This window comes from Phyllobates terribilis, unplaced genomic scaffold (assembly GCF_046119375.1).
Source record: "Phyllobates terribilis strain yellow unplaced genomic scaffold, ASM4611937v1 Scaffold_2__4_contigs__length_985480577, whole genome shotgun sequence".
NCBI lineage: Eukaryota > Metazoa > Chordata > Amphibia > Anura > Dendrobatidae > Phyllobates > Phyllobates terribilis.
Genome location: NW_027362762.1, coordinates 655,064,349 through 655,088,452, shown reverse-complemented (window position 1 = coordinate 655,088,452; position 24,104 = coordinate 655,064,349). Strand labels below are relative to the sequence as shown.

Genomic DNA, 24,104 nt, shown 5'->3' with positions numbered 1-24,104 from the left:
TATTCTAGGTTCTTCAAAGTAGCCACCTTTTGCTTTGATGACTGCTTTGCACACTCTTGGCATTCTCTTTTGGTCTGTACTGTACATACAGTACAGACCAAACTCTCTTCTTAATAGTTGTTGTAGAGATGTGTCTGCTGCTAGAACTCTGTGTGGCATTGACCTGGTCTCTAATCTGAGCTGCTGTAACCTGCGATTTCTGAGGCTGGTAACTCTGATAAACTTATCCTCAGAAGCAGAGGTGACTCTTGGTCTTCCTTTCCTGGGGCGGTCCACATGTGAGCCAGTTACTTTGTAGCGCTTGATGGTTTTTGCAACTGCACTTGGGGACACTTTCAAAGTTTTCCCAATTTTTCGGACTGACTGACCTTCATTTCTTAAAGTAATGATGGCCACTCGTTTTTGTTTACTTAGCTGCTTTTTTCTTGCCATAATACAAATTCTAACAGTCTATTCAGTAGGACTATCAGCTGTGTATCCACCAGACTACAGCACAACACAACTGATGGTCCCAACCCCATTTATAAGGTAAGAAATCCCACTTATTAAACCTGACAGGGCACACCTGTGAAGTGAAAACCATTTCCGGTGACTACCTCTTGAAGCTCATCAAGAGAATGCCAAGAGTGTGCAAAGCAGTCATCAAAGCAAAAGGTGGCTTCTTTGAAGAACCTAGAATATAAGACATATTTTCAGTTGTTTCACACTTTTTTGTTGAGTATATAATTCCAAATGTGTTAATTCATAGTTTTGATGCCTTCAGTGTGAATGTACAATTTTCATAGTCATGAAAATACAGAAAAATCTTTAAATGAGAAGGTGTGTCCAAACTTTTGGTCTGTACTGTATTAAACCTGTCAAACTGTCGCAAATAATGCGCATGGAGCTACTCAAACATAACACCCTAGCACTCTGAAGATACTCGGAAAACAACCGAGCATGCTCATAAATCTCGAGTAACGAGCATGCTCGCTCATCACTACACAACAAGACAAAACAAAAGCCATTTGGCATTATACTACTCACAAAAAGTTAGGGATATTTGGCTTCCAGGTGAAATTTCAGGATGCTCCTAAAATGCACTCTAGCCTTTTTGGTGTACTTAATGTGACCTTCTCTAAACTTTTGAATGCACATGTTCAGCTGTTTAATGTCTCAGTACTTTTTGCACAACTTGCTGTTCTCTAACAAGGAGCTTAATGGCAAAATTCACAACAGGTGTTTGATCCATAAATCGCACAAAAAAATTCACAGCTCAATTAGAATTTTTATTTAAGCAGTCCTCCCCATCATGCTGTTCACATTTTGACATCATAAGACCAAGACGACACCTAACGATTGATCAACAGTACCTTGCCATTGTGAGGCTTTAAACAGGAAGTTCTCAGACGGAAGTGGCCACTGAGCTTAGAGTGGCAAAGAGTAATCTGCAGGTTGCAACAGAGATACACAACCCACAACGATGACCGCTTCATTGTGAACAATATCCTTCGTGTAACGGGTCTGGGAGGCGGAACCTCTGAGCAACTTATACAAGGGGGCGGTCCTTGTAAGGAAGCGGGTGGCGACCAGGGAAGACAGGCAGGCAGTCACAGCAGGTGACCGGGACAGTCTCTGGGTAAACGGGCAGGAGGTCACGGCAAGTGACCGGGACAGTCTCTGGGTAAACGGGCAAGAGGTCACAGCAAGTAACCGGGACAGTCTCTGGGTAAACAGGCAGGAGGTCACAGCAAGTGACCGGGACAGTCTCTGGGTAAACGGGCAGGAGGTCACAGCAAGTGACCGGGACAGTCTCTGGGTAAACGGGCAGGAGGTCACAGCAAGTGACCGGGACAGTCTCTGGGTAAACGGGCAGGTACGACCTGTGACGGCTGAGCCTCCAGGTAGGCTAGCAGGCAGATGGCAGATGAGTGCTCCCAGGTGAGCAGGCGAGAGTCTCTGGATAGGCAGGTGGTCACAGCATGTGACGGCGGAGCCTCCAGGTAGGCTAACAGGCAGGTAACAGATGAGCGCTCCCAGGTGAGCGGGCAAGAGTCTCTGGACTGGCAGGTGGTCACAGCACGTGACGGCGGAGCCTCCAGGTAGGCTAACAGGCAGGTAGCAGATGAGCGCTCCCAGGTGAGCGGGCAAGAGTCTCTGGACTGGCAGGTGGTCACAGCACGTGACGGCGGAGCCTCCAGGTAGGCTAACAGGCAGGTAGCAGATGAGCGTTCCCAGGCGAGCGGGCAAGAGTCTCTGGACTGGCAGGTGGTCACAGCACGTGACGGCGGAGCCTCCAGGTAGGCTAACAGGCAGGTAGCAGATGAGCGCTCCCAGGTGAGCGGGCAAGAGTCTCTGGACTGGCAGGTGGTCACAGCACGTGACGGCGGAGCCTCTAGGTAGGCTAACAGACAGGTAGCAGGTGAGCGCTCCCAGGTGAGCGGACAAGCTGGTCCATAGACAGACTGACAGGTGTCGGAAGGCAGACCGTCGGACCTCAGGCTAGCAAGCAGGAAAGCGGATGACAGGCAGGAATCAGGCAGCAAACTGGCAGGAGACTGGCAGGTAACTGGCAACGGGACCTGAGGGCTGAAGCAGAGTAGTGAACAGTGCAACAACATTGCTCGTGCACCTCCATTTTGGAGGAGGTGCCTTATATATGGTGAAGTCCTCCGGCCATTGGCCAGGGACTCCTTAGGACGGCGCGTGGGGCCCCTTTAAGAGAGGGGGGGGCGCGCACGCGCCTTAAGCACAGTGACCGGGGGAGAGCGGGCACTGCAAGCAGAGCGGGAGGAAGCCGCCGGGCACGGAGCAGAGAGGTGAGGGGAACAGCGTCCCTGCCTAGCAGGAGGCAGGGACGCCGACGCTACAGTACCCCCCCCCTTTAAGCCCCCCCTTTTTTAGGCCAGACAGAAATTTAGCAAGGATGAGAGGGGCATGGATGTTCTCCCGGGGCTCCCATGTTCTCTCCTCAGGACCAAACCCCTTCCAATCCACTAGAAAAAAGGTCTTTCCTCTTACCCTTTTGGTGGCCAGAATGTTCTCTACCTCAAACTCGTCTTCAGCAGAAACCGGAGCAGGAGGCGTACCTGTAGACTTGGAAAAGGAGTTAAGTACCACGGGTTTGAGAAGAGATACATGGAAGGAGTTAGGGATCCGTAAGTTGGCCGGGAGTTTCAATTTATAGGCCACCGGGTTGATCTGTTTGATAACCTCCAGTGGGCCGATGAACCGAGGCCCTAACTTATAGGAAGGAATCTTGAGCCGGACATATTTGGATGAGAGCCAGACTTTATCTCCGGGACGAAATTGTGGGGAATCCAGGCGTTTTTTGTCGGCGTGTCTCTTCATCCGCTCGGACGACTGAAGTAGTGCGGATCGGGTACTCTCCCAAATGGAGGAGAATTTGCTAACGAGAGATTCCGCGGCCGGGTTGTCCACAGAGGTGGAGACAGGAAAAGGGATCCGAGGATGCTGACCGAAGACTACAAAAAACGGGGATTTAGAAGAAGATTCGCTCTCGTGATTGTTGTAAGAGAACTCGGCCCATGGTAGGAGATCCACCCTGTCTGAATGGTGGGCATTAACGAAGTGCCGGAGGTAACTGGTCAAATTCTGATTGATCCGCTCCACTTGACCATTGGACTGTGGGTGGTAAGCGGAGGAGAAGTCCAGGGTGACGTCGAGCAGTTTACATGTGGCTCTCCAGAAGCGTGAGGTGAACTGAACCCCACGATCCGACACGATGTGGAGAGGCAGACCATGGAGACGGAAGATGTGGCGGATAAAGTCTTTAGCTAGCTCGGGAGCAGACGGGAGACCTGGTAGGGGAATAAAATGAGCCATTTTGGAAAAGCGGTCAGCGACCACCTAAATGACCGTACAACCGGCAGAGACGGGGAGGTCTGTTATGAAGTCCATAGCTATATGTTGCCACGGGGCAGCAGGCACAGGCAGAGGAAGAAGGCGGCCGGCAGGCAGGTGTCTCGGAACTTTGTTGCGGGCGCAGGACACACAGGCAGAAACAAAGTCAATTACATCCTTGTGCAGGGTAGGCCACCAGTAGTGCCGGTTAATAAGCTGGAGGGTCTTTTTCTGACCGGCGTGCCCAGCTAGCTTAGACGAGTGACCCCAGGTTAGAATCTTCTCCCGATCGGATTCCGTTACGAACGTCTTACCGGGAGGGAGACGATTTAGGCCCACGGGGGCTACCTGCATTACTCTGGCGGGATCGATGATGTGTTTAGGCTCCTCCTCAAGATCAGACACCAGAAAGGATCGGGACAGGGCGTCAGCTTTGATGTTTTTGTCAGCCGGACGAAAATGAAGAATGAAATCAAAGCGGGCAAAAAACAAGGACCACCGGGCTTGGCGCGGGTTAAGTCTCTGGGCGCTCTGGAGATATGCCAAGTTCTTGTGGTCAATGTAAATTATTACCGGGTGAAGAGCCCCCTCGAGCAGGTAACGCCACTCCTCCAGTGCCATCTTAATGGCCAACAATTCTCGGTCTCCTATAGAATAATTGCGCTCAGAAGAGGAGAAAAGTTTGGAGAAAAAGCCGCAGGTTACCTTTCTTCCGGAAGAAGATTTTTGGGTAAGTACCGCCCCAGCTCCGGAGGAGGAGGCGTCAACTTCTAGGAAGAATTGTTTGTTGCCATCCGGACGATGCAGCACCGAGGCGGAGAGGAAGGCCTGTTTTAAGGAAAGAAATGCCTCCTCTGCTTCGGACGGCCATTCTCTGGGGTTCGTACCTTTACGAGTGAGAGCAGAGATAGGGGCGGTCTGGGAAGAGAAATGCGGTATGAACAGGCGGTAATAGTTGGCGAAGCCCAGGAACCGCTGAATAGCCTTCAACCCCTCTGGTCTGGGCCACTTCTGGATGGCAGACAGTTTCTCAGGATCCATTTGTAGACCTGTCTGAGAGATTATGTAGCCCAGAAATGGAAGAGAGGTCTGCTCAAAGATGCACTTCTCATATTTAGCGTAGAGGTGGTTCTGCCTGAGCCTGAGCAGGACCTGACGAACGTCCCTCCGGTGAGTAGGAAGATCCGGAGAGAAGACCAAGATATCGTCCAGGTACACCACCACGCAGGAGTAGAGAAGATCACGGAAGATGTCATTGACCAACTCTTGAAAGACGGCAGGAGCGTTACAGAGACCGAAGGGCATCACAAGGTACTCATAGTGGCCGTCCCGGGTATTGAATGCCGTCTTCCACTCGTCCCCCTGACGGATACGGACCAGGTTATACGCCCCACGGAGATCCAGTTTGGTGAAGATTCTAGCCCCCCTCAGACGGTCAAATAATTCAGGAATAAGCGGAAGGGGGTATTTATTCTTCACAGTAATCTGGTTTAGGCCTCTATAGTCTATACATGGACGGAGTGAGCCGTCCTTCTTTTTGACAAAGAAGCCTGCTCCCGCCGGGGAGGTAGATTTCCGGATAAATCCCCGGGCCAGGTTCTCCTCAATATATTCAGACATGGACCGGGTTTCAGCAGCGGACAAAGGGTAGATTCGCCCACGGGGAGGAGTAGAGCCGGGCATCAGGTCGATTGGGCAGTCGTATGGTCTATGAGGAGGTAAAGTCTCTGCCTCTTTTTTATTGAAGACATCCGCATAAGACCAATAGGGAACCGGAAGACCGGGCAGATTGGCTGGGGTAGGAGAAGGACGGGCAGGACGAACGGGAACTAGACAAGTCTTATGGCAGTCCTGTCCCCAGCGAAGGACCTCTCCGGTCTGCCAGTCAAGCACGGGTGCATGTTTCTGGAGCCAAGGCAGGCCAAGCAATAGTGCGTGAGAGAGTCCAGGCAGAACATGAAAGGAGATGCTCTCAGAATGCAGCATTCCCACCTGTAGAGTCAGAGATTCGGTGATGAGTTGGATGGGATGTGGTAAGAGACCCCCATCCACGGCGGCAACAGATAAAGGTACGGCCAGAGGTTTGGTGGGAATGTGGTATTTTTCTACCAGGGATTGAGAGATGAGATTTCCAGCAGCTCCAGAGTCAAGTTGAGCCAGTTCAAAATAGCGGTTCTCTCCGCAGAAGATAGAAACAGACAGCATCAGGGATGGAGAGGGTTTACTTTTGTCTAGGGCGACCTCTCTGAGCGATCCTAGACACAGGCGTTTCCCGACCTCTCAGGGCAGGAACGGATCCGGTGCTCCTTACTGCCACAGTAGAAACAGCTCCCCTCGGCACGACGTAAGTCTTGACGGGTCTTGACCATCTTGGTCTGGTCGACCTGCATAGGCTCAGGTGAGTGTGCCTGGGGAGTAACAGAGGGAGTGACGGGTCTCTGGAAGGTAGGGACTAGACGTGGAATCCTCCTCTCACGGGTGACCTCCCTAGCGCGCTCCTGGAACCGGATGTCAATCCGGGTGGCAAGTGTAATCAAGTCGTCGAGAGTGGTAGGAATGTCCCGACCGGCGAGTTCATCTTTAATACGGCCGGACAGACCCTCCCAGAAGACGGACACCAGGGCGTCGTTATCCCAGGCCAGCTCCGAAGCAAGAGTACGGAACCGTATGGCATATTGGCCCACGGTGAGACTCCCTTGACGGAGGCGTAGCAGAGATGAGGCGGATGAGGTCTTCCGTCCGGGTTCGTCGAAGACCTTCCGGAAAGCCGTGAGAAAGGCTGGCAGGTCGGACACCAGAGGGTCTCCTCTCTCCCATAGAGGATTTAGCCAAGCCAGTGCCTCTCCCGTGAGATGGGACATGATGAAGGCTACTTTGGCCCGGTCGGAATTAAACTGGTGGGACTGGTGTTCAAAGTGCAGGGTGCATTGGTTAATGAAGCCCCGAGCTTGAGCGTAGTCGCCTCTGAAGCGAGGAGGTGCAGAAAGCCGGATTCTAGAGCAGGATACTATGGTATTGGTGGGCAGCGGAGCAGCCGGGCTGCGATTCATGACACTAGCGGTGGTTGCTGGTGGGGCAGTCAAAGTGTCCAGGCGAGTATTGACATTCCGCAGATGACCCAGGATGGACTCCTGTTGGGACCTCTGTCGGGACAGTTCATGACAAAGGTCCGAGAGCGAGGGAGCTTGGGTGCCACCGGGTTCCATGGCCCGAGCAAACTGTAACGGGTCTGGGAGGCGGAACCTCTGAGCAACTTATACAAGGGGGCGGTCCTTGTAAGGAAGCGGGTGGCGACCAGGGAAGACAGGCAGGCAGTCACAGCAGGTGACCGGGACAGTCTCTGGGTAAACGGGCAGGAGGTCACGGCAAGTGACCGGGACAGTCTCTGGGTAAACGGGCAAGAGGTCACAGCAAGTAACCGGGACAGTCTCTGGGTAAACAGGCAGGAGGTCACAGCAAGTGACCGGGACAGTCTCTGGGTAAACGGGCAGGAGGTCACAGCAAGTGACCGGGACAGTCTCTGGGTAAACGGGCAGGAGGTCACAGCAAGTGACCGGGACAGTCTCTGGGTAAACGGGCAGGTACGACCTGTGACGGCTGAGCCTCCAGGTAGGCTAGCAGGCAGATGGCAGATGAGTGCTCCCAGGTGAGCAGGCGAGAGTCTCTGGATAGGCAGGTGGTCACAGCATGTGACGGCGGAGCCTCCAGGTAGGCTAACAGGCAGGTAACAGATGAGCGCTCCCAGGTGAGCGGGCAAGAGTCTCTGGACTGGCAGGTGGTCACAGCACGTGATGGCGGAGCCTCCAGGTAGGCTAACAGGCAGGTAGCAGATGAGCGCTCCCAGGTGAGCGGGCAAGAGTCTCTGGACTGGCAGGTGGTCACAGCACGTGACGGCGGAGCCTCCAGGTAGGCTAACAGGCAGGTAGCAGATGAGCGTTCCCAGGCGAGCGGGCAAGAGTCTCTGGACTGGCAGGTGGTCACAGCACGTGACGGCGGAGCCTCCAGGTAGGCTAACAGGCAGGTAGCAGATGAGCGCTCACAGGTGAGCGGACAAGCTGGTCCATAGACAGACTGACAGGTGTCGGAAGGCAGACCGTCGGACCTCAGGCTAGCAAGCAGGAAAGCGGATGACAGGCAGGAATCAGGCAGCAAACTGGCAGGAGACTGGCAGGTAACTGGCAGGTAGCAGGCAACGGGACCTGAGGGCTGAAGCAGAGTAGTGAACAGTGCAACAACATTGCTCGAGCACCTCCATTTTGGTGGAGGTGCCTTATATATGGAGGGATCCTCCGGCCATTGGCCGGGGACTCCTTAAGGCGACGCGCGCGGCCCCTTTAAGAGAGGGGGAGCGCGCGCACCCTAAGCACAGTGCCCGGGGGAGAGCGGGCGCTGCAAGCAGAGCGGGAGGAAGCCGCCGGGCACGGAGCAGAGAGGTGAGGGGAACAGCGTCCCTGCCTAGCAGGAGGCAGGGACGCCGACGCTACACTTCGGAACCGAATGATGAATACTACACAACTCCAAGAACATTTAAGGGAGGTGAGAGGCACCCAACTGTCACGTCAGACAATTCAGAACCGTTAACATCAGAGTGGTCTGCGTGCTAGACAACATGCAAGGGTATTTGACCACACCACCAGGCACAGGCGTCATTGTCTTGTATGTACCAGGGAGCATCTATGCAGGACGGGGGAACCAGTGGTCCTCAGTGCTGTTCACTGATGAAAATCGATTCACTCTGAGTAGAAATGATGGCCGCTAATGATGTTGGAGACGTAAAGGAGAGTGCTATGCATCAGCCACTGTTGTCACTAGACGAGACTCAGGTGGTGGGGTTAGTGTGGGCAAGTGTGTCTAGTCCAGTGTTCCCCAACTCCAGTCCTCAAGGCCCACCAACAGGTCATGTTTTCAGGATTTCCTTACTATTACACTGATGATGGAATTATTGCCTGTGCAGGTGATGCAATTATTACCTGAGCAATACTAAGGAAATCCTGAAAACATGACTTTTTTGGTGGGGCCTGAGGACTGGAGTTGGGGAACCCTAGTCTAGTCAACACAGAACTGCCCTACAGTTTTTGAATGGTACAGTGACAAGCCCCTACTACTTGAATAACATCATTAATCCAGTCATTGTGCCTTTGTGTGAACAACACAGGCCTAATTTCATCTTCATGGATGGCAATGTTCCAGCTCATCGAGCTCGCACCATTACAGAACAGCTGCTAGAGACCTAGATCCCTCAAATGGAGTAGCCTGCAGTTTCTCCAGACCTGAATCCCATAGAAAACCTATTGGATCAGCTGAGTCGCCTTGTAGCGGTTCATAACTCTATACCCCGGAACCTCAGTGACCTGAGGGTCGCCCTTCAAGAAGAGTGGGATGCCATACCTCTGCAGACAATAACTCAACTTGTGAACAGCTGGAGGTGTCGTTGTCAAGCTGTAATTGATGCTCAAGGCCACATGACAAGTTATTGAGACATTTACATTTTTGGGGGGTATACCCACCACTGTGGTTGGCTTTTGTTGTAATAAATTGTTTGAGATGAGAAAATCACCATTGCATGCTTCTACTTATATGCCCTACTTTCATGATAAAATATCACTGTAGTGTGAACTTTTTACATTTTCCATAAATTTCACCTGAAAGCCGATAATATAATAATAATAATAGTTTTTATTTTTATAGCGCCAACATATTCCGCAGCACTTTACAAATTTTAGGGGGGACATATACAGACAATACAGAATAAGCATATCTCATATCGAAAGGAGTGAGGGCCCTGCTCGCGAGCTTACAGTCTATGAGGAAGTGGGGGAGACACAAAAGGTAAAAAGTACATATATTGTATAATGCAGCCTTGATATACTGAATAGGATAAATAATAATACATGGACTGGTCGCCAGCCAGTATGTGTGCAGTCCTGACAGAGGCTATTATGTGCATGGTTGGTCTGAACCCGAAGTTGAATTAGATTTTAATATGGGGGAAAACTGGGACGGACAGAGTGTGTTTAGGTGATACGCCAGTCTAAAGAAATGTGTTTTTAGGGTTCGCTTGAAACTGTGGGTATTGGGAATTAATCGAACTGTCCTGGGTAGTGCATTCCAAAGAATTGGCGCAGCACGCGAGAAATCTTGGAGACTGGAGTGGGAAGTTCGGATTATGGAGGATTTTAGTTTTAAGTCATTTGCAGAATGGAGGGCACGTGTAGGGTGGTAGACTGAGACAAGGGAGGAGATGTAGGGGGGTACTGAAGCATGGAGCACTTTGTGGGTAAGCGTGATAAGTTTAAATTGAATTCTATATTGGATGGGTAACCAATGCAATGACTGGCACAGGGAAGAGGCATCGGAGTAGCGGTTGGCGAGGAATATGATCTGATTATCCCTTACTTTTATTGAGTAGTATATATTGTAAAATTGGGCCCAGGAAATAAGGTGTTCTTGATGCAAGGAAGAGAGAGATGTCCCTAAAACATGTTTTTTAAAAAACTGCAACCTATTTGCTGCAATTTTGCACAATTACTTTAGCAGTAAATGAACAGCAAAACCAGCCAATAAACCTCACATACAATTGATAATTTATAATTGTATTATATGAATGAATTTCTTGTAAGGGTATGTCCTAGATGTTTGCTTTAAAAGGAACCTGTCATGATGAAAATTGCATCTGATCTGCCAGTAGTATCTTATAGAGCAGAGATCTCAAACTCTGCTTGATAAATGGGTTGCACATAGGAACAATTTGAAGTTGACGAGCCACATTCCTTGAAGGAAGAGATGACGTTTTCACTACTGCAATTTTTTTCTTTGTTTTTTTTTTTTAATGGTGTTCATTTTATGGGTTACGGTACAGTTCTATATCTTGAAATACCAAGTATATACTTTTTTTTCTACTTTCGTTTTTATGTAAAATAGCATTTTTGAAAATGTATCAGGTATACAAGTGACGGCCGCCGGCCTTTGAATCGTAATTGGCGTGTATTGCAGTTGCGGTGTAGAGCACCAGTGGCTCTCTGTGCCACAATACATTTCAGCTGAATGTGTGTCAAGACTACACATCCAGCTGAATAAGATGCTGGCGTTGGCGGGCTGCTTTCCCCACCTGGGCCTGTTTATTGTTAAGTCTCTGGTCTACGGTGCCCTGTGGGCCGCATAATGCAGCTTCAGGGCCCGTGGTCAGTTTGTTTGGGTCTTCTTCTCTAGAGCAAGAGGAGATGATCACATTTGTATACATTTTTGGGAATAGTTTCAGTAAAGCTTGTATTTTATTCTTTGAAATCCTTGGTGTTTGTATGTATATGAATCCAGTGAGCGGTACTATTCAGTGACTGACAGTCTTTCCTGTATGACTGCATGCAGAGATGGCTGTAAATCACTGAGTAAGACTGACCACTGGACTTTTATGCTTATAAACACCATGGATTTCAAATGAATAAAATACAATTTGTTGTTTTATATAACCTGTTGCAAAACAAAGTAAACCTAAAACATTGAACATGTACACCATGAAACAATGAAAATAATAATTCCATATGCAAATACATTAATACAATCTGGGAGCACATTCATAAAAAGAAAAAAGAAATAGAATAAAGGATACTCCAGCTGAATGAGACATCTGAACTGAATAAAAGATCCCTAACCCACTAGCAAAATGCCAGAGAAGTATAGCCAACCAGATCCTGACTTACCAGGCTATAAGAAAGTCAGAGAGAAAGGACACAAGAAGAGTCTTAACTTAATCATGGCTAAAACAGAAACTTGTGCTACTAGAATACTTCAGGATCAATGGTGATAAGGCTGGCAACCCAAGGACCCCAAACCCTGTGGAATTTAACCAGACATACTATATTATGGAACGTAATTCTCATGACACAATGGTATTAAGCAATGCTTTCCATTTACCTACAGTTGGGGGTCCGTGAGTTCACCATCAAAGGGCATTTGTCTTCCTGTCTAAAAAAAAAAAAAAAACTGTCTTTGATAAGGGTTCGAGCATGACAATGCCATTGTTCCTTGTCCAACAGCACTAGCTTACTGTCACAGGTGTGTCAGAGGCGACAGACAGTCGCCCTGCAGTGGGTTACAGGAGATCTCTACTTTTGGCATTGCAGACAGCCTTTTAGATAAGAGGCTGTTTTTAGGACCGAACGGCTACCTCTCTCTTGCTAATTATCTCTCTAGCCTGTGTGTATATATAACTGGTGTGTCTGAGAGGGAGTCGCCGGCTATATCCATTTCTACTTGTGAAGCTTAGCAGGAGCAGTACTTCGTCCTCTCTGGAGCTTGAGGCCGTGTGCTTATTTGGAGTACATCTAAAGCTAAGCCATTTTCCCTGTTTTGCCCACCCTTGTTGTCTATAGAGTTTAGTGGAGGTTGAATAGTTCTCATCTCCTTCCAACCCTAGCCATAACTATACGCGATTGCTGAGGAGGCAATATAGGGACGTTAGTTGAGACAGGGTGACTCTAGACCAGACTAGAAGGTCTCCACTTCCCCCCTTTCCTTAGTGTCTGGGCTCCCTTTCCCTTTTCCCTCTGTGTTGCACTTAGTCTTTCCCACACCTGGTGTGGCATTTATAGCCGGCCAAGCACATTTTGAAAAGAAAAAAAAAAGGGAGCTGACATTTTGTTTTGTTTTTTTTCTTTGTGTGTTTTTGAGCGTGCACCTTTTTTTTCCTTTCTCCCTTGGGTATTGGTTCAGTTGCAGAGCAGCTGCACAGGCTGTCTCTGGAGGTGAATGACCTCCGTGGTGAGGTACAGCAACATCAGTGGTTACAGATCACCAATATAGGGGTCTCTGCAGGTAGGCCTGTCCAGCCTGAACCCAAGGTTGCCTTTCAGGACAGGTTTTCAGGAGGTAGGGACATGTTTTTTGTATTTAAGGAGGCCTGCAAATTGTATTTTAAACTTCGTCCCTACTCCATCGGTAATGAGGAGCAACGGGTTGGTATTGTGATCTCTCTATTGCAGGGCGATCCTCAGTCATGGGCGTTTTCGTTACCGCAGGACATGGTTTGTCTCCAATCTGTGGAGGGTTTTTTTTTTTTTTTTTTTTAGCTCTGGCCCTCATCTATGATGACCCTGACCTAGTCGCCTTGGCTAAGTCTATAGGCTACATCGCCTTCAGCAGGGGGTTCGGTCAGTGGAAACATACAGTTCGGAATTCCGTAGATGGGCAACAGATTCCAAATGGAATGACTCAGCCCTTAAAAGTCAGTTTTGTGAGGGGCTTACTGAAAGGTTGAAAGATGTCTTGGCTGTATATGAAACTACTCAGTCATTGGAGGCTGCCATGTTTTTGGCCATATTTCTTGATAGATGCCTTCGGGATAGACGGGTGCGACCATCTTCTCCGGAGCTTTCTTGCTGGGGTTGTGTACCTCTGCCAGGGGAGCAGTCTGGGGGTGAATCAGTAATGGGGGAAGGGGAGAAACCCATTCAGTTAGGGGGTGTCTCTACATCATACATCTCCCCAGAGATTTTCAAGAAAAAAGGCGTATTTCTATTTTTGTGGGAAAAAGGGACACTTTGTTGGCATCTGTCCTTCAATTCTTAAACAAAAGGAGACTCTATTAACTCTCGCTAATCTGGAGTTGGATAAACAAGGGGTACATTTGTGGCCAAACTGCAGTTCCCGCTTTGTCCTGACAGCAGAGGTGGTGCTAGAGAGCAAAACCGAAAAAAAATTCTGTGTTTGTTAACAGTGGAGCCGGAGTCAGCATGGTTGATGCTGAGTTTGTGAAAGCGCATGGTCTTGCTTGCTGTGCTTTAGCTGAACCTATTCCCATCTTTGCCATTGACTCGGCACCACTGGCACAGAAAGCATTCACTCAGATTGTACATAATGTAAAACTACGGGTGGGGTCAGTTCATTGTGAAATCATCCCTTGCTATGTTCTGGACAATCTTCCTACTCTGATTGTCTTGGGCATTCCTTGGCTTGTTAAACATAATCCGTTGGTGGATTGGCAAACCAGGGAGATTATTGAATGGGGAGATTACTGCCATGAGAACTGTCTATATATTAAAGTACAAGTAAGGAGGGCATCATCAAAAAACAGGATCTCCCTGCAGCATGTCATGAAATAGCACAACAACCCAAAGAAAAAAGAAACATGCTTAAACATGCAGTGATCACCAAAAAATGAGTACAAACAATTTTTATTAGTCAAAAAACAAATATGTACACGTACACAGCATAAAGAGTAAAAACATTTAAAAAAACAAACAAACAATGACTGTTGAGTACAAGCTTGACCAAAAAGAGTCAATACCAGAGATGACCCCAGTATCACTATGCATATTTTATCACACGATCTAGTAGATGGTCAGCACACACAGGGCTCCTTTGCAGATAATAAAGGTAGAGTTTAAACCATACATTAATGTGCTGTCCTATAAATAATGAGGACTGCTAACAAAAAATATGTATGCGGCACTCAGTGGTGTCTCACAATTCCAAATAGATAAAAATATATATACAGGGTGGTCCAAAAGTAGGTGGACAGAAAGTGTACTAAGGTTATGAAGGGGGAGATTTATCAAACACTAAATTGCAGTCGCCTGTCTGGATCATCCTCCAATAAACCATGAATTAGACGTGGACGATAAGCTTTCCACCCAATAGATTTCAGGATTCGCATGATAGAAGCTCGTGAAATTCCCAATTCCAAAGAGGCTCTTCTGGTGGATTCTTTTGGACTCTGAACAAATGTTTCAGCAACAAGTTGTTTATTATCTTCTGTACAGACTGTTTTGGGTCGAGCAGTTTTTGGAGCATTAAGGATTGAGCCAGTGGCATTGAATTTGTCACGAATGTGGTAAATGGTTTGTCTCTTTGGGGCTTGAGTACCAAATGTTTCAACCCAATTTGCTCTAACGGTTTCAGCATTTTGAGATTTCCAATACTCTGTTAAAATCCATTTTCTTTGATCTGTATTTAAATTATTTGCCCTTATGTGTTATCTGAATTATCTGAAAAGAAAACAGATTTGGGGGAGATCTATCTGTGAAAACTAGATCTGTGAAACTGGCTCAGTTGCCCTTAGCAACCAATCAAATTCCACCTTTCATTTTCCAAAGAGTCTGTGAGGAATGAAAAGTGGAATCTGATTGGTTGCTAAGGGCAACTGAGCCAGTTTCACTTTACACCATGTTTGATAAATCTCCCCCTCCATAACCTTATTACACTTTCTGTCCACCTACTTTTGGACCACCCTGTGGATATGTATATATATATGTCACATGTCCAATCTCCGACAGCATACAAGATATAGTCACCAGCCAGGTCCAGTCAGTCAATTGCAATAAAGGAAAGTTTTTCCAAACGGATGCCCCTTGAATGCAGAAACAGAGTGATGTAGCCTATATAGGTCCTTGACATAGAGTGATGTAGCAGAGCCTATATAGGTCTTTGACCTATGTAGGCTCAGCTACATCACTCTGTCTGCATTCAAGGGGCATCCGTTTGGAAAAACTTTCCTTTATTGCAATTGACTGACTGGACCTGTAGTGACATTTGGACGCAGGTGACTATATCTGATGGGCTTATATACATTCTGGTCCCATCTGACCTGAGGCTTACAATGTACGCTGCCTGAGATTGGACATGTGACTTATGGTCTGGGGTATGTGCTATATATATATATATATATATATATATATATATGTATGTATATATATATATATATATATATAATATATATAATATATATAATCTATTTGGAACTGTGAGTTATTTATAGGACAGCACATTAATGTATGGTTTAAACTCTACCTTTATTATCTGCAAAGGAGCCCTGTGTGCTCTGACCATTTACTACATCGTGTGATATTACATGCATAGTGATATTGGGGTCATCTCTGGGATGTACTCAACAGTCATTGTTTTTTACATGTTTTTACTCTTCTTTGTGCTGTGTATGTGTACATATTTGTTTATTGACTAATAAAAATCTTTTGTACTCATTTTTTGGTGATCACTACACTTTTAAGCATGTTTCTTTTTTCTTTGGGTTGTTGAACTGTCTAGATATTTCCATTGCTACTGTCTCTACGGAAATATTACCTGCTTTTCTGTCTGGTTTTGAAGACATTTTTTCTGAGAAGGGGTGTCAGGATTTGCCTCCTCATCGTGCTTATGACTATCCTATTAACCTGACCCCTGGAGCTAAGCTACCGTAGTCCAGACTGTATAATCTTTCTGGTCCTGAGAGACAAGCTATGAAGGATTTCATTGTGGAAAGTCTGGAGAAGGGACATATCAGACCCTATCTTCGCCCGTGGCGGCAGGGCTCTTCTTTGTGAAGAAAAAATATGGCGGTCTACGTCCCTATTTAGATTTCCGGGAGTTAAATCAAATTACCATCCGTGATCCATACCCTCTTCCTCTGATTCCTGATTTGTTCAGCCAGGTTGAGGGAGCTAAGGTATTCTCTAAGTTGGATTCAAGGGGAGCCTACAATCTGGTTAGAATCAGTGAAGGGGACGAATGGAAGACGGCATTCAATACCCCAGAAGGACATTTCGAGAGTCAGGTTATGCCTTTTGGTTTGACCAATGCACCTGCGGTATTCCAGCATTTCATAAATTATATTTTCCATCATTTGGTGGGGAGGTTTGTGGTGGTCTATCTGGACGATATTTTGGTTTATTCACCTGATTTTGAGACCCATCGGGGACATGATAAGCAGGTGCTCCAGATATTAAGGGATAACAGACTTTATGCCAAACTAGAAAAATGTGTTTTCGCTGTTCAGGAGGTGCAGTTTTTGGGATACTTGTTGTAATCTTCAGGTTTTCGGATGGATCTGGAGAAGATCCTTTCAGTTCTTGACTGGGAACGTCCCGAGAATCTGTAGGCTCTACAACGTTTTCTGGACTTTACTAATTTTTACAGGAAATTCATCCAAAATTACTCTGTTATAGTGAAACCCCTTACTGACTTGACTAAGAAGGGGTCTGATTTTTCCAAATGGTCAGATTTTGGTCCGATTTTGCCACTGCACCTATACTCTGTCAACCGATATTTCTCAACCCTTTATTGTGGAGGTCGATGCTTCGGATGTCGAGGTTGAGGCTGTGTTGTCTCAGGGTTCGACCCCTGGTAAATGGCGTCCATACGCCACCTTTTCTAAAAATTTGTCTTTGGCTGAGAGAAATTATGACGTGGGTAATAAAGAACTTTTGGCGATCAAATTGACTTTCGAGGAATGGCGACATTGGTTGGAGGGGGCTGTCCATCCTATTACTGTTATTACTGACCATGAGAACCTGTCTTATCTCCAGTCAGCTAAACGTCTCAACCCTAGGCAGGCCAGATGGTCCCTGTTTTTACTAGGTTAAATTTTGTTGTCATTTTTCGTCCAGAGGTCAAAAATGTCAAGGCTGATGCTTTGTCCCAGAGTTTCCCTGGTGGTGGTGACCGTGCGTACCCTGCCCCGATATTACAGAAAGGGGTAGTCATTTCGACTCTTTTTCCTGAACTGGAGGGTCAGGTGTTGGAGGTTCAGGGGACTCTCCTACCTCCTGCCCTTCAGGAAAGTTATTTTTATCCTCTGATCTGCGCCGCAAAGTAATCAAGGAACATCATAACTCTGTGCTTGCTGGGCATCCAGGTGGTAAGACAACCACGAACCTCCTCTCTTGTCGTTTTTGGTGGCTGGGGTTCCATCGGGATGTAATTGAACACATAGCCGCTTGTAGTATTTGCGTTTGTTCTAAGGTTTCGCATACCCGTCCGTCTGGTAGTCTTCTTCAGCTACCTATCCCTAGTAGGCCATGGACACACTTGTCCATGGATTTTATTACTGACCTACCGGTTTCTGCAGGCAAAACGGTGGTTTTGGTCGTAGTAGATAGTTTCAGTAAAATTGTTCACTTTGCCGCATTTCCTGCACTTCCCAATGCCAAGACACTTACTCAGGTGTTCATAAATGAGATTGTGAAGCTTCACGGGTTTCCCTCCTATGTGGTGACTAATCAGGAGACCCAGTTTGTTTCCAAGTTCTGGAAGGCATTCTGTTCTCGACTGGGGGTGCAGCTGTCCTTTTCCTCTGCCTTCCACCCTCAGTCGAATGGTCAGACCAAGTGTGTCAATCACAACTTGGAGACATACCTCAGGTGTTTTGTCTCCGAAAATCAGGAGGACTGGGCATCCTACTTACCGCTGGCGGAATTTACCATCAATAATCATCGTCAAGAATCCACTGGCAGGTCACCGTTCTTCGGTGCATATGATTGTCATCCACAGTTTGGTACCTTCAGTGGGGGAGGAGCTTCAAAAGTTCCTGAGGAGGAACTGTTTCATTGTCACTCTCCTCGGTATGGCAGGGTGTTCTGTGTAATTTAAAGACCACGGAAGACAGGTATAAACGTATTACTGACAGAAAACGCTTGCCCGGTCCGGATCTGAATGTGAATGATTTTGTGTGGTTGTCTACCAGGAATATAAGATTGAAAGTTCCTTCTTGGAAGCTGGGATCTAGGTTTATTGGTCCCTATAAAATAACCACCGTCATTAACCCTGCAGTGTTTCGTCTTGAACTTCCTCAGGCCCTCAAGGTTCACAATGTTTTTTCACAGGTCCTTACTCAAAAGGCATGTGGAACCTCTTGAGCCCTCACCTCTACCACCACCCCCAGTAATGGTTGATGGTAATCTGAAGTTCCAGATTTCGAGGATTGTAGATTCTCGTCTCCAATGTCGTTTTCTACAATACTTTGTGCAGAGGAGAGGATGTGGGTTTCAGCGACAGAGGTGAACGCTCCCAGATTGGTTCGCTCATTCCGCAACTCTTTTCCTGAGAAACCCGGAGGCCACTCGTAGAGGGGTGGGTACCGTCACGGGTGTGTCAGGTGACAGACAGTCGCCCTGCAGTGGGTTGCAGGAGATCTCTACGTTTGGCACTGCAGACAGCCTCTTATAAAAGAGGCTGTCTTTAGGACCAAGCAGCTACCTCTCTCTTGCTAATTAGCTCTCTGGCCTGGGTGTATATATAATTGTGTTTGAGAGGGAGTCTCTGGCTATATCCATTTCTTCTTGGGAAGCTTAGCAGCAGCAGTACTTCCTCCTCTCTGGAGCTTGAGGCCGTGTGCTTATTTGGAGTTCATCTAAAGCTAAGCCATTTTCCCTGTTTTGTCCACCCTTGTTGTCTATAGAGTTTAGTGGAGGTTGACTAGTGCTCATCTCCTTCCATCCCTAGCCATAGCCATACGCCAGGGAGAGTAGGGCGAGGCATGTGTGTGACAATTGCTGAGGAGGCAATATAGGGACTTTAGTTGAGACAGGGTGACGCTAGACCAGACTAGGAGGTCTCCCCCCCCCCCCCCCTTTCCCTTTTCCCTTTGTGTTACACGAAGTCTTTTCCACACCTGGTGTGACATTTACGCTCTCTATGTAAACTAACAGGGTCAGGTAGATCTTGGTCCACTGGCAATGGAAAGGGGGCAATCTTAGCTGACAACAGGTGCATGTACAGGGAAGGAAGCGGCCACTTGCGAGCTTTAAGCATCTTATTGGTATTCTTGGGTCCTAAGTAATGGGGGCATTGGTTGGTGGGAATTGTGTATTCGACGCATTTTTCAATTGGAAGTATCTAAACAAATGCAGAAGGTCTCCTATAGTTCTGATACCTTGGGCAGTCCACAGGTCAGAATATGGGACAGTCTATAAAGAAGGCAGAGTCAGATTATTCCAGATGGGAAGATCAGGGATAAGTACCATAAGTTAGTTTAGTAATTTCTTAGAGGTTCATCTAATCTAGGGGACTAGTTTTTAGACTTGCAGAAGGAGCAAACCGTTGCCCACCACTCTGATAGTATGGAAGTAGTCAGCCACTGGAAGCGTGTGTGTGGCTGGAACCATGTCATAGTATTTTGTAACTGTCCCACCAAATAGTTTAAGCAAAAGTCCGAACAGTGTCATTCGAACACAATTTTAGCACAATTGTATTAAAGTTTGTGTACGCCTAATATTAGTAGTGGTGGACTACCTGGGCATAAAGCCCATTTGGTCTGGCTTGAAAGTAGAAAGGATTATGCAGTTAAATGGTAGGTTGGTTTGCCAAGATGTGACATGCAGTAGTAGTGCTGTTGCTTCAAAAGCATTTAGCCACTATAAGAGTTAACACAGTCACAGGAGATAGGAAGTGTTGTGCTTTAGAAGCATCCAGCAACTAGAGGGGTTAACACACTCACAAGAGACAGGGAGTGGTTAGTAGTGGCCATGGGAGATTGTGGGGAACTTGTTTACTATTCTGGCTGCAGCCAAATGGAGAAGTGGTGTGTGTGATCTGTATCTCACAGAAGTGCAGGAAAGAGACCAGGATTAAAGTCCAGGGTGAAGCTCAACACAGGTCAGATACCTTACACTGTTAGTTCAGGAAGTCTATCATCGGGCAGGAAGAAGAGGACTGGAAGGAATTGTGTCACATAGATCATCTCCCTCATCAAACCCTCCCCTCTCCATCCCCATGCAGGATAAAGAATGCTGTGTACTAGTGAGTTCTTGTGAAGGGAAAGCCTGCTGTTTATGCATAGAAGTGTGCTGCCAATATATCTAATCTGTGCTGAATTATGCTACTGAAGAGACTGACGTTACTGTGCCTGCTTTATTACTATAATGAAGATTGTTGCTGTAATATCCCTGAATTGCACTGGCCATGCTCCAGATTAAATTCCACTGTAAAACTGTTGGAAAAGACTCTTGTCAGATTTGTCTGGTCAGCAACTGAATCTATCGTGTGCCTGAGAGAAGCTGCAGCCTATGGTCGCCCTGAGTAACGGTTCCCCCAGTATTCCAATGAATTCATGAAACCCATCTCGCTCTACCTGAACCTAGCGGCGTGCGTGTAACAAAGATTTTAGTCAGTATTTTGTAATCTGCATTTACCAAGGATATTGGTCTGTAGAAGGCACAGTCTAGCAGGTTTTTATCAGGCATCAAGATCACAATAATGGATACTTCATACATGTAGGAAGAAAACTGGTCCACACAAAAGCATGTACCAAGGTGGAGAGCAATATTGGAATAGCATTTCTTTATAGATTTGATAGATTTCGATTGGAAACCCATCTGGCTCAATTGATTTATTCAGTTCCAAGTCTGAGATAGATGATTGAGTTATTGTGTCCAATTTGTAGAGCCATGAGGTGACTAGATTGGTTACCTAATACGAAGTAGGCTTGTTTAGAGAAAAAGGGCTTGTGGTTAGACTTAAAGTTCAACACATACCATGCTCAGCATAAAGATTTGTCAGCAAACCATTAGTTTCCTGTCAGAATCAACTTTTTCTATGGGATGCTGTACTACAAAATACTTCCACAAATGTGAGCCATTGATTGCAAGCAAGATTTGTTATTTTGCACACCCAAAGAAGTAATTTTCCTAACAAATATATCCAAGCCCATGTTGCAAAACTGAGTACAACCCAATGAATGTCTTGGGAGCTAAACTAAAGTTTAGACTACAATATTCTAATTAACAAGAATTAAACCACAGGTAAGTCTATTTTTTCATTAAACAAGTATCCAGCAGACAGTTGACTATAAAACAGCATTAATTAACAAAAAAAAAAACTAACATTTCATGTTGTCAGCCTTGGCACCACATAAAAGAGAAATATCACAAGACCAGAGCAAATATTTATTTACACAAGAAATGTGAAGGCTACAAGAAGATCAGCAAAGCTTTACTTATCAGTCAGAATACTGTAGCAAAAGAGATACAAAAATGTAACAATGATGAAACTGCAACCATATCAGTGAGACGTCCAGCCCGACCATGGTAGTTAACACCTAAGGCCATGTGCCCACGTAGCATTTTTGAGGCGTTTTTACGGCTGAGAAAACGCCATGAAAACGCTTGTAAAACAGTCTTTCCATGCAAAGCAATGTGAATTCGGATGTGCTGTGCACATGATGCGCTAATTTGCGCGCCAAATTCGCATTGCGTTGCAAAACGCAGCATGACTATTTCTACCGCGATTACGCTGCAAATTTGCAGCCATTGAGGAACATTGAAACGCAGCAAACCCGCAGGTATATGTGGATTTGCTGCGTTTCAATTAAATTCAATGGCCGTGAATTTGCAGCATAATCGCGGTGCGTGTGGTACCCGGGATGAAGAGGAGACTACAACTCCTCTTCATCCCGGCTACCACGCGGTAAAAAAAAGAAATAAAAAAGTTAAAAATAAACAAAACCTGTATATTCACCTCTCCGGCTGCCCCCGGTCTGCTCCTGGCCACGTCCTCTCTCCTTGGCGTCCCGCGGTGTACTGTCTGGACCTGCGGTGACGTCATTTAGTCACCTGATGGTCGCGTGACCATCAACTGACTAAATGACGTCACCGCAGGTCCTGACAGTACACTGCGGGACGCCGAAGAGAGAGGACGCGGCCGGGAGCAGACTGGAGGAGACCGGAGAGGTGAGTATACAGGTTTTTTTTTTATTTTTAACGTTTTAATTCTCTTTTTTTTTACTATAGATGCTGCATTTAAAGCATCAGTTGTTCACACATTATAAATCCATGCCAGTTGCATGGATTTATATTGTGTGACCAACTTGTCAAGCACTTTTCCAAGTGATGCTCAAAATCGCTTGGAAAACTGCTTGAAAAAACGCATTCGAAAACACATGTAAAAACGCTGAAAAAACGCTTCTCTCTGGCAGAAAAAACCCATGTAAATCTGCATGCGTTTTTTTCTGCCAGAGAGAGGCAAAAATGCTCTGCATCAAATCTGCTACTTGGGCACATAGCCTAAATAGGAATGTCTTCTGATGAGAAGGGTTGAGGAAAATCAACATGCAGGTTCACCTTAGTTACCTAAAGAAATAGAAATGCAAACTCGTGTGAGTGTTTCTTTTGGCACAATACCGTGTACATAGCAGATGAATGGCATACATGGGTGTCATCCACGACGGGAGCTTCTTCTAAAGCTCATACACAAAAAGCCCCAAATGCAATTTGCCTGAGCCAATGCTGAAAAATATGAAGGCTACTGGAGCTTTATACTCTGGAGAGATGAGACCAAGATAAATGTTTTTTAAACTGATGGCTTCAAAATAGTATGGCATGGCAAAGGTGAGGAATTCAAAGAAAAATGCGTGGTGTCTACAGTGAAACATGATGGGGGCAGTGACCAAATGTGAGGCTGCATGAGTGTTGCTGAGCTATACAGTTGAAACCAGAAATTTACATACACTTTATAAAAAGACACACATGCATATTTTTCTCAATATCTGCCATGATATCAGAATAAACCTTTCCTGTTTTAGGTCAATTAGGATTACCATGATTTTTAATATTTGACAAATGGCAGAATAATGTGAGAGAGAGAATGTTTTAAGGCATTTTTATTACTTACTGCAATGTCAAAATTTTACATACACTAAGATTACTATGCCTTTAAACAATTCTAGACTCCCCATATGATGATGTCATGTGTTTGGAAGCTTCTGATAGGTTTTTTGGCAACATAGGAGTTAGAGACACACCTGTGGATGTATTTTAATGCACACCTGAAACACACTGCTTCTTTGTGTAGCATCATGGGAAAGTCTAAAGAAATCAGCCAAGATATCAGGAAGGGAACTGAGGACTTGCACAAGTCTGGATCATCCTTGGGTACAATTTCAAGATACCTGAAGGTGCCGCCTTCATCTGTACAATTAGTTATATGCAAGTAAAAACAAGATGGGAATGTACAGCCATCATACCTCTCAGGAAGAAGACTAATTCTGTGTCCCAGAGATGAACGTGCTTTGGTCCGACATGTGCACATCAACCCATGAACAAAAGCAAAAGACCTTGTGAAGATGATGGTGGAAGCTGGTAAGATTGTGTCAATATCTACAGTGAAACGAGTACTTTATCAACATGGCCTGAAAGGCCACTCTGCCTAGAAGAAGCCATTACTCCAAAAGGAACATAAAATAGCCAGAATAATGTTTGCAAATGCACACACGAACAAAGACCTTCATTTTTGGAGACATGTCCTGTGGTCTGTTGAAACTAAAATTGAACTTTTTGGGTATAATGACCATCGTTACATTTGGAGGAAAAAGGGAGAAGCTTTGTAGCCTAAGAACACCATCCCAACTGGGAAACACGGTGGTGGCAGCATCATGTTGTGGGGTTGTTTTGCTGCAGGAGGGACTGGTAAACTTCTTCAAAAAATAGATTGCATCATTAGAAAAGAAGATTATGTGGCAATATTGAAGCAACATCTCAAGACATCAGCCAGTAAGTTAA

At 46.3% G+C, this 24,104-nt stretch overlaps 1 protein-coding gene across 2 annotated transcripts in view; it reads left to right on the top strand.

The window, feature by feature from the left end:
- ACACA (acetyl-CoA carboxylase alpha) overlaps window positions 1–24,104 on the top strand; it is a 486,736-nt gene that overhangs the window by 219,433 nt on the left and 243,199 nt on the right. The window lies entirely within an intron of this gene.